This window comes from Rhinolophus sinicus, linkage group LG06, assembly GCF_036562045.2.
Source record: "Rhinolophus sinicus isolate RSC01 linkage group LG06, ASM3656204v1, whole genome shotgun sequence".
Lineage (NCBI taxonomy): Eukaryota > Metazoa > Chordata > Mammalia > Chiroptera > Rhinolophidae > Rhinolophus > Rhinolophus sinicus.
In genome coordinates, this window is record NC_133756.1 from 113,152,464 (window position 1) to 113,164,637 (window position 12,174).

Below are 12,174 nucleotides of genomic sequence, written 5' to 3' on the forward strand. Positions count from 1 at the left end.
TATATATATATATATATATATATATATATATATACACACATACATATATATATATATATATACATATATATATATACATGTATATATATATATATATATATATATTCAGAGTCAAAAGTTTTTGGTATGGGTGATATGGTAATGCAGCCAAACACAGCTGCACAACTGTATTCCGATATGTAATTCTTCCAGCTCGTGGCTTGCATTTTTATGTTATTAATGTTGTATTTTGAAAAAAGTGTTTTTCTATTAATTTTAATAAGTCCTATTCATCTCTTGTTTTACGGTTAGTAAATTCTTTGTTTAAACAATTGTTGCTGAGTCCAAGTTCATTAGTATGGTTTTCTTTGTTTTATTCTAGAAACTTAATTTTTTTTTCTTTCAGTTTTTACCTTTAGGTGTATAGTCCATCTTGAATAAAAATTACGAATGGTTGAGGTAGAAGTCAAGATTTACTTCTTTTCCACTCAAATAACCACCTTCTCCAGAACCATTTGTTGAAAGTACTATTCCCTCCTTAGTGAATTACTGTGACACTTTGTTACAAATTCAAGTGACCTTAAAGTGTGGAACTTTAATAAAACTCTATTCTTTCCATTGATCTAAATTTCTATCCTTGTGCCAATACTCTTTTTAAAAATGTTTAATTTTTTTAAATTACAGTTGACATACAGTATTATATTAGTTTCACATGTACAACATAGTGATTAGATATTCATGTTACTTATGAGGTGATCACCCCAATAAGTTTAGTAACCATCTGACACCATATATAGTAATTACAATACTATTGACTATATTGTCTATGTTGTGCTTTATATCCCTATGACTGTTTTTATAACTAGAATTTGTACATCTTAATTCTGTCCCCTTTTCCACCCATCTCCCAAACTCCCTCCCACCTGGTAACCATCAAAATGTCCTCTGCATCTATCTGAAATATGGCACTGTAAGTTTTCCAATCATGTTCTTTTTCTTCAAGATTGTTTTTACTTGTTGGTTTTTTGCCTTTCCATAAAATATAATTAAAAGTAGCCTGTCAGTATTCACACACACACAAACACACACACACCCACACACCCCTCTGCTTGCATTCTGATTAAGTTTTCACTAAATCTCTAGATCTATTTGAGAGAATTGACATCTTTACAATTCTTGAATCTTTCAATTCATAAATAATGTATATTTATTCATTTATTTAGATCTGAAATTTTTTCAATAATGATTTTGGTTTTCAGTATAGAGAACTTATGTATCTTTCATTAGATTTCCCTAGGTATTTGACAGTCTGGGATATTAGTGTAAATTTACATTTTAAATGATAAACTTTTAATGTTCTAAATTTTTGTTAAAAATTTGCAACTTTGTTTATCATTTGCACATAGTCTTTTTTTAAGATCATGAATAGTTATCTTTAATTACCATGCCATTTATACTGCTTTATAAACTTTTACTTATATAAGCCTCGGAACTCTTGCAGTGTGTCTGGCATATATTGCTGAAGTCACCCTATTATTATATGCAACTTTATATGTCCTGGGTGATTCGTATACATAGGTCTTTTCTATAAAGTACAAGACCCATTAGGACAGTAGTCATAAATTTTGTTTCTTAAGAAATTTTGTGCCTGACCAAACGTAATTCTGAGCATGTAACCATGTTCTCTAAGTCCTTAGATTGTCATCACATGGGGCGCATGGTTTGGTGTTCACTTTCATCAAATATGGCAGGCACTTTCATCAAATATGGCAGGCATATTTTTTCCAATACAACATCTTTTCTTGCTGAGGCCAGATGGAGTTTCAGAATCTTTCATAAAATTACTTCTAACAATTAATTGAGCTGGCATATGAGATAGGACCAATTTGTAATCTCTGATTTAAACCTTTAATGAAACTTCTACAGAAAACTAGAGTGAACTTTAGATACTATGTGTTTCCTAGTTGGGGTTCCCTATTTTCTCTAGCTGGCACTTATCTTTATAAGGTAGCAGGCATACTCTATTATAATTAGGATTCTTTATAATATATAGAGAGTTTTTCATTATAATATACGAATATATGTAATGCATATGTATATATGTATATCATTTTTATTTTATATGTGTATATACGGACATAATTTTCATTTTTCATATAATATAATTTACCTTATTGATTATTTAGATGACCAACTTGATAATAAAGAAGATAAAACATGGAAACTGACCTTTACATTAATTAAAAATTAAATAAAGAATGTTTTATAACAAATGATATGTGTCATACAAAATAAGTTTCAGGAGTTGAAGACAATCAGTGAGACTATGAGGCTGAACAGCCGTGTACCTCTCTGTTTAGAGTTGTGACATTAGATTACATGACTTCTGCCTCGTAGTCTCTGACATTATAATTTTACAGTAATATAGAGCACTCCCAGATGGAATTCGGGGAAGGAATATGTGTATGTTGTGTTTCTATGTGTGTGTGCTTATGATGTATGGTAGGAAAATATGCTACCTTAACTGTTTTTACTGTGTCTCAATGAAAATCTTGAGTCTTAAGCAAGTAGGATTTACTCAGTCTTGACATCTGCATATTTTTAATATCACGAGGGTAAACTGCATGTTTTTAACTCAGGTGTTTAAGAAGATAACAAATAGTTTTTCAAAATAATCCCAAGGTTTGAAATCTACTCCCACAAAAATTAAACATTTGTGCAGTTTTAACTCTACTTGATGTCTCTGAGGCTCTAAGGAATGACATCAATATCATTCTATGGTTCCTAATAGTAAGGGAGCTGGAGAGACTCTGTAGACAGTTTGGCCAATGGAGTGACATTTGGCATAGTTCAGTCTGACTCTTCCTGCTGATATCATGCTGCTTCCATTTCACACCATCAGGTTTTTATTAGGGTTTTAAATTCCTATGGTAAAGCCTTTATGATTCAGTCCATCTTTGCCTATTTTCTTGTTCCAGGTGCAGTATTGATATTCTCAGTCTGTAATATGTGATTTTACACAGGCTTGGCTTTGCTTTCTTTTAACATGAGCTATGAAATTTGGCTGCGACTCAGGATGCCATAACTCTCTGTCCCTGATCCAAGAACTCTTCGCGTTCTTCACGTGGAATCAATTTTCTCCTTGGTAGCTGCATCCTTACCACCAGCATCCAGAAAAGGGATGTTCAAACTCTCAGGCAGGAAAAGTCACTTTTGCTTACATTTAGATTCAAAAATAAATTAATTCTTTGCTACCATGATGTGACACCTTCCCTGTGGCATCACTGACAGTTTCTACTACTTGAGTTTTATCTTGGAGCATACATTTCTAACTTCATGTGCAGTAACGTGTTCATACACGCTCCATTTCAGTTCATCTAAAAACAAAAGCACAACGATATCAGTATCAGTAGAATAGCTGGCAGAGTAGGCTGGCGTAATGTCAGTTTTACATATTAAATGGCACATTATGAAAACCATGTATTAAATTACATTGCAGTAAGCATCCAAATTCCTCAGTTTCAGTCTCTGCTTTTCCCAGAACTTGATGCAACACGTTAAGATAATCAACTTCTGTGGGCTTCCGTTTCCTTGATTAAAAATGAAGCATTTAGGTTAATTATCTCTCAAGTTGTTTAGAGTTCTAGCATTGCTCTTTGGACTGTAATGGTATTACTATATTAAGTTTTATCTTTAATTTATAACTGGGAACTTATTAACATACAGGCCATCTCATTGAGCTTCTACTCAGGACCATATGGCTCATTTCTATTCTATTTTGGAAACTATTTTGAGTGAGAAGATATCCACCCTCCAATTGCAGGAGCCTGGAGCCTGACTCCAGAACCTTTGAAGCTTTGTTATATTCTTAGTAAAAAAACACTTTTTGAAACATGCAAGAGACGGTGACATTTCTGAGGATCAAGAAATATGAACTTTGGTACTAAGCATACTATGCTATTCAATTGTACTTCCTAAAGTTTATAATTAATGTAAGCAAGGTGCTGCCATTGTAAAACATGCTTTTGAATCACAGAAGAAAGAGGAAAGAATGAAGATAATTTTAACATAAAGATGTCTATTGTTAGTTGCAGAAATTCTTAATACACTGGACAAGTTCCTGACAGTAAAAAGCTTTTCATCAGACATTTTCTATCACAGTCAAACAAGCAGGGAGGAAGAAAAAAATAAACAATCCTAAATGTCTATGATTTTTGGCACTGTGTTGAGAAATAGAAAAAGAAAAAAATGAATACCGCAGGAAAGACTGAGATAGTATTTTCTTTTTATCATCAGCAGACATTTTACTTCTGCACTAAGAATGCCTGTAATAAAAGGTGTTAAGTAATGTCTCAATAAAGTTTAAGCAGGACATTTATCATTTACTTATTGTTGTAGTTGCTCTTTCAGAGTGTTATGTAATTGACACTCTTCAAAGAGTTTTCAAGATCACTTGATTCAATGCATGTATTTTACAGAGGCAACGATGTTGTGGGGAGTTGCCTTTGAGTACTTGGGTTCATTTCCCACTTCTGAAATATTGGTCAACAGACTCTAAACCAGGGGTGTCTAAACTTTTTTCAACATTTTTTACCAAGGGCCATGTGTGGTAAAATACACAAACAGCTGGGCCACTCACTCGAGGTGAAGTACGTATTGCCTCACCAGGTTTATTTAAGTAAACTAAATATGGTTTTGGAATTTGCTGCGGGCCAATAAAAAATGGATTGTGGGCCACAGTTGGCCCGCGGGCCGCAGTTTGGACACCCCTGCTCTAAACCTTAGTTTCTTCATCCATGAAATCTGCAGTATATAATTACTATTGTAATTAGCTGGTTAGGGAGAAATAGGAGGTCTGACAACTAAGTTTGCGAACTCATACTAGAAAAAATGCTACATACTTCATTGCTGAATATCACTACAGTCGCATTTGCAGTACTTCCCTTGGGAAGCTACACACTGACGTCAGCACCTAGTCCAACCTTCAAAGCAATTTTGGAACTCTTTTTCTGGAATGGCCATCAGAGCTGTCATTATTACGCTTGATGTCCTGAATGTCATCAAAATGTCTTCCTTTCAATATTTCCTTTCTCTTCAGGTAAAGAAACAAATCATTGGGGGCCAGTTCAGATGAGTAGGGAGGGTGCTCCAATACAGTTATTTGTTGACTGGCTAATAGCTCCCTCACAGACAGTGCCAGGTGAGCTGGTGCATTGTCGTGATACAAGAGCTCCTTTGGGACCATTTTTGCACACACCTTTCTCATGCCAAAATTTTCAGTTAAGATTTTCCTAACTGTTTATCAATGTTTACTTGATCTGCTATGCTTCTCACCGTCACCAATGATTTTGACACACAATGCGACACATTTTTGCCATGTTTTCATCAGTTCTGCTTGTTACTGGCCGCACTGACCTGTCTTCATCAGTGATGAGTTCTGTCCCCTTGGAAGATTGCGTAATCAATTTGTACACTGCCATTTTCTTCATGGCATTATTCTTATAAACTTGGACTAACATGTCCCTGATTTCGCTTCCACTCTTGTCAAGTTTTACAAGAAATTTAATGTTTGTTCTTTGCTCTAATTCAAGCTCAGACATTCTCGCAATGGCACACAAAAACACGCAACAGCAATAATGAACGCCACTCAGCAAGACACGCCATACGTCGACACGAACACAGCTGTGATACACTGATACACCAAGGTTACGAAACCTTACTGAGCGGTTTGTACAGTGTTGCCAATGTAAATACATGGTGGCAAGTTTGTGAACTTTATTGTCAGACCTCCTATAATATAAACACAATTATGTAAAGCTAACCATCACACAATTATAATCACACTTGGGTTAAAGTGGTGAGACTTTGGACATTTTATTTTATGATACAGCATTTCCATGTGTGAAAAGTCATCCTCACAACTGTGGAGGTTAGCTACGTGAGATAATTGTCTGTACTGGGAAACTGGTTAGAGGATATTGTAATTGTTAATGTAGCGATCTAATGGTACCTGAGCTAAGGGAGAGATGGGAAGTCAGAGCACAAAAATGAACGTGTTGTTTGTAGCAAATTGGTGCTGAGATTTCAAGCCCAAAAGGGCAAAACATAAAGAATGGACCAACTTTATTTTATCATATTTTTATTGCTATTTTCTCTGTTCCTGCCTCTCTAACTCTTGACCTGGGAAATAATCTCAGTGCAAATAAAAAGGCATTTTAGCAACATCTGTACTTTGTTACCTTAAGGTTTGTAACACTTTCCCTCTAACTCCTTCTGCACCTGATTCTAATAAGATTTTACCTACAAACTAAGATTAGGATAAGAACTGAGCATATCCATTGCATTATGAAAGTAACAAGTCATTTTTGGCTTCCTTATTTTTCATATCCCAATTTCTCAGTTTTCTATTATGCTTTTATATTATCTTACAACATGAATTATACAACACTATAATTGAATTCAGTAGTAAATTTAAAATTAAAAAGTACTCTTTAACCAACTCTTCCACAATCCCACATACACATAAACACATGCAAACGTACTCGTGTATGCACAAATGCATAGTAATATATGCTAAAGAATAGAAAACATCAGTACCAAGTGTCAGGAGAGTACCAACCACTGATTGGATACCATTAGACTCAGTGTATGCGCCATGTGTTAGAGAGTTGTTTATCTTTGGAACAGAGACTGTTGTCACAGTTTTTGTACAAAAGGTCACTAAAGACAACTTCATATATGTTTCTACTATTTATGGAGAAAGAGAAGTTCCCTCTGTTAGAAAATATCTTCATATTTTATGACAATTTGAGTTCAAATAATTTCTAATCCCACTACCAGAACTGAGAATTTGGTGATAGAAAGTTTTAGAAGAAGAAATAAGGGTCAAAAATTTGCAATCATCCTTGTACTCTCATAATTGTTCTTCAACTATTTCCTCTCCATTTTTATAATGGGTCTCAAGATAAAATCTGTAGAACCCATTTCCTTAATATATAGAACAATGATTAGCTATACAAAAATGAATTAAGAAAACTTTACTAAATCCCTAGGTGTGGTGAGCTGACTTGATGGCATTTATAAGCATGTGAAAGAAACTAATATAAGAATAATCTAATTAAGTAATTGTGTTATAAATTATGAGCTTTCAATTAAATAAAATTTAAAATTCTTCTTTTTGGTTCTGCTAATTAGTGGATTTTGCATTGGCTTCAGTTAAGCATGAAGCTGATACTGGTACAGTCTTTCCCCTCAGGGAATGCATTTGCAATTTTCCTAGTCTTCTGGGATTTAATGCAATTAAAATGAAATTGAATCCTTGGCTTAATCTTGCTGAGGAAGTTTGCTGGACAGGAAGTGCCACAGCTTCACAGGATAGAGACTTGAATAAAGTAGAGTGTGTTTCCACCCTAGGTGGGTTTATATACTATCTTTTCCATGGAATTGTCCTGATCTACCTGATTAAAATCAATCTCTGGACTGTCTGGCATGTCTAGTTTTGTACTCATGATAATCTATCTTGCTTACTCATCTCTCTTCCTTAATAGGCTATAAACTTTGAAAACAAGTACAATGTCTTAACATTTGTCAGCCTGCAATGATGAGATTATTGTTGGTAAACTCAAGGTTAGATGCACAGTAGATGTCAAGTGGTCACTTGATGCGTTGTGTTTATGAGACACATACAACACTTTTGCCTTGAGCAGCCAAAAGACACATGAGCAGTGTTTGACATTATTCAAAGCTGTGCTTCTCAGGTTCATCATCCTTTTGATCTAACTATGACTCCTACAAATAAATGGGCTTTCAGGGTCTACTGTCTTTAGACATAGATCTATTATGGATGATACCTTTGACTTCCCAGGAATCCAATATAATATAATGAGAGGGAAAAATGAACACAAACTCTGGAATTAGATTGCCTCAGGTCACTATTTTACTGCTTATTTCTTTGAATTTGCTTAAGTTTTTTAATCTCTCTAAGCCCCTGATGTCTTATTTAAAGACTGACAATATCAGTCGTTTTCTAAGGATTTATTGTTGAAGGGATTAAAATTAGATGACATACATGTATTTTCAAAGAAGGTAAGAAAACTTCCTTTTTGTCCTTAGGAAAATTCTAGAACTATTTTATTTTATTTTTATTTATTTATTTATTTATTTATTTATTTATTTATTTATTTATTTATAGCTTACATTATACTTACCTCAGAAAAAGAGCAGCAGCTCAAACATGTTTTCATAGAGGACAGGACATGTCCCACCAAGCACACGTCTTTCTTTGCTATAAAGTTGTAGATAGACTAGAGAAAGGAAGTCAATATAGAGTTTATGCAGTTAAAGCAGGCACATGACATGATCTTTCAAAATATACTTATGAAGGAGTTGGAGAATTCAGGGATGGATTTAAAAACAAACTCTTGAAAAGTTAGTGCTTTATCAGTGTTGATGACCCAATGCCATTTTTATAGAGGGAATCACTTTGTCTGGCACCATGCTTCTATTCTGAGTTATCTTGTGCAGTCAGTGAGTTGTACATGAGAATGTAGGGCCTGGCCATGAAATTTTTAGGGTGGATTATTGATAGTAAGTGCAATAAAAAAGTAAATTAGAATGATGTAATAGAAGAATCTTTATCAAAAGGTGATTCCTGGATTGTTGACGTAAGATTTACTTTTAAGTATTTTTTTAAGTCAGAATTCTTGGCCTTACCCCAGACTTATTGAATTAAAATCTATAATGATAGGACCACAGATGTGAAGTTTTAGCATTTTTACTCAAGTGATCCCTATGCTTATTATTAATGTTTGAGTTTCACTGATCTGGGATAAATAATTAAATCCAACAAAGTAAAATTTAACTGAAATACATTTTAAGGCCTATTGTGTTTGTACTTGAGTAGACTGGTCATAAAGAATATTTAGGGATTCTTGTCAGTAGTTGGACAATTTAATTAAGTGTGAGATGAGGTTGCCTTGTAAATATAATGTGAGAGTTTTAAAGTTCATATTCACCAATTCATTAATTAATTCATTTATTCATTTCTGTCTGCCAGTTACTTTTTTATACACTCATTCATTCAACGAACTCTTACTGTGAAGCAGAAGTCTAGGTAAAGAAAATTAAGAGTCTTTCTCTACTCCTAGAGATCTTTTAATCTAATAGGGGAGGTAAACAAGCTAATCTGAATTACAGGACTGAATAGTAATTGCCACATTAGCTACAACATGGAGTACTAAGATTGAAAGGAGGTGTAGCTAACTCATTTGGAGCTGATGAAAACTCAAAGTTGAATAGGCACTATCTAAACAAAGAAAAAACTGAAGTCAGGATTGTGGCAGGAAAGTACAACACATGTGCAAAGACAAGAAGCCAAATATAAATGTGTTTTGCACTTGTAAAGCGTTTGTAATGGCTGGAGCATAGTGTAAAAGAAGACTAGTGAAGGATGCATCCAGGTACTGTAATCCTCAGAACAAACAGAACTTTAATGCTAGACTCACTATTTTTGTCCTACGTGCCTGATTTCAATATAAGATTCCCATTTGCCGTATGCAGATAGTGGCTTCAAACATGTAAAGAATGTCTTGTTATCTGCAGATAAATTATGTTGTCAAATGGTAAACTGCAGTATGGCAAACTGGTTACAGAACTGAATTTCTGAGTGAGACTTTACCTAAGATATAAAGTAGACTATAGAAGGGGAATGTTTGCCACAAGAATTGTATTACATTGTTTTAAAGACTTATGTACTGTTTCATTTTGTTTTAATTAAACACTAACTGCCATCTTTAAGCTTTATTTATCTTAAAAAAAATCATGGATGGTTTGAATATAGAATTAAGTTCTTCTTTCTTTTTCTTTTTTGATAGACCTTTATCCTCCTGTGACATTATTCAAGAAATTGATTTCACCAATTATGTTCCAATTTCAAGGTTTAGATTGTAGTATTTTCTATAAGCATGTATGCTTATTATGTGATCAAGAAAACTTACATATTCAGTGAAATTCTTTGAGAAGATGAGGAGATTAAATCTCCAGAATAATATTAATTTATCTTCTATAATTAAAGATTTCCTACCAGTTAACTTACTAACAATGATTAACTTAAACAGATGAAGACTCCCCATCTATCAGCTCAGCATCCTGGGTGAGTTCATGACATAAGTGCAATCTTGTAACATCCTATGTTTAGTGCTGGCTTTTGAGCCACACTCAGGAAAGAAGAGTGTATAAGGACTCCCTGGAAGTAAAAAGGAAAATAAGTTTCTAGCAAGGTTTACTAATGGCATACTTTTCTGATGGATGACAAATTCAGTATTTGTTCTCTTTTAGAACTGACATACTGTAAGTCCACTGTTGGAAGTACAAGTTATACAAATCTGTAAAATACCCAAACCCTGCTTTTATTTCCATCTCCTTAATCCCTGCATAATCAGTTCACTCTCAATTCACCTCCCACTCTAAAGTTTTCTTTGTAAAACAAATGTGGCCATGCTACTCTTAAACACCTGTTGTGCTCATCTCTGAAAACACACACACACACACACACACACACATCACAGGTTTAAGCTGACCCCCCTGAAGACAGGCAGAAAAGACCCTTCAAAACAGGCCATGCTTCCTTTTCAGCCAGATCTCTACCAGTGCCTCATATTTTAATACTAGTTCTTTTGTCATTTATGAGACAGGGTCTTTCATGTATCCTGGCTTTTTACATGCTGTTCTCTTTGCCTGAATGCCTTTCTGTCATCCCACATGGGAGTGAATAACTGGAACGTTTCCTCCACAAGAATGGAGAAGCTGGATCAAGCTCCCTATGAAGAGAATCTTTTCCAAAACATTTAAGAAACCCTCAGTTTTCACTATATTTCCTAACATGAACTATGTAGCAGTTATAAAGCAGGTGCTCCTCCACAGAAGCTTCCACTTAGTGTAAGGGGGAACTCAACCCAAAGAGGTGACACATCAGAGTAGGCCATATGTTTAAATTGTAAACCCAGGGCTATTTGATTTTCTCATACTGCAGTATGTGGTTAAGTAAATTTTTGCAGTAACCCACATAAGAAGAAAGGGACAACAACTGAAGACCTGTGTGTGCCCTAAGGGCTCACCATGAGACTCCAACTGACTGACTGATCTCAGTGTGAAAATCACAATTTAGTGCTGAACCCCTCCTTGTAGTCTATGCTAGCTGCCAATTTAGATTAGTCATCTCAAGCCTCGGAATCTCAGTTTCTTTGTAACATGCAGATTAATGATACTTAAGAGTTGTGCACTACAGTACCCATCATTTTATCGGTCATTAATAAATTACAATAATACATATACTATTGTCAGTAGGAAGAGACTCCTAGAATGTTGACCAGTTGTCAGAAAACGTTTGGTTACCCATTTTACTAAGATTATCAAAAAACCATCAGATTGGCTTTTTCCTGAAGAAAAATTTCTTTACAGGATAGTATACTCCCCTCTCTTATGTGCCATCTCCCACCTGCAGAAAGAAGAGTAATGTGCTTTACCAAGAATTACAGCAGGTGAAGGAAGGAGAACTGACTCTGGGTGGTGAACGCACAATGGGATTTATAGATGATGTAATACAGAATTGTACACCTGAAATCGCTGTAATTTTTACTAACAATAGTCACCCAAATAAATTAAAAACAAAAAGAGAGAATTACAGCAGGAATATGTACTAACCTGCTTATCTGTGGTATGGCAATTTCAATTTAGAACCCTGGAACTTCCCAGTACTCTTGAGCCATAAATGGGGACCCAACTGTAACTAAATCATTGGATTTTAAATGGAATTTGGGTCTTAAGAAAGAGGGTTACACTTAATATTTTTGAAGCAACAGGGCATGTGCATGGTGGCTAGAAGAAGAGGGATAATTTAGAGATGTTTTAATATAGCCTCAAAATATCCAAATATGTGTTCTGATTTTTATCAGTTTAATTCAGTTGTTGATCCCTTTAAGAAAATTATCTGTGTCAGGGTACTTTGTGTGGCATGTGAAATCTAGGGTGAAAGAAAAAAGAAGTATGAGGGGGAAATACCCTAAGAACATTTTTAAAAATCAAGATAATAAAATACTTTAAAAATATACGTGCGTGATAAGGTTCAGTAGGTGTCTTATGAAGTCTGAATTTATATACATCAATTACTATTACAACTAGTGTCTATAGAGCTTTTCT

General features: G+C 34.5%; 1 long non-coding RNA gene across 2 annotated transcripts in view; it reads left to right on the plus strand.

The window, feature by feature from the left end:
- Positions 1–12,174, plus strand: part of LOC141572435 (uncharacterized) — a 1,196,122-nt gene that overhangs the window by 76,308 nt on the left and 1,107,640 nt on the right. The gene's annotated exons all lie outside the window — the stretch shown is intronic.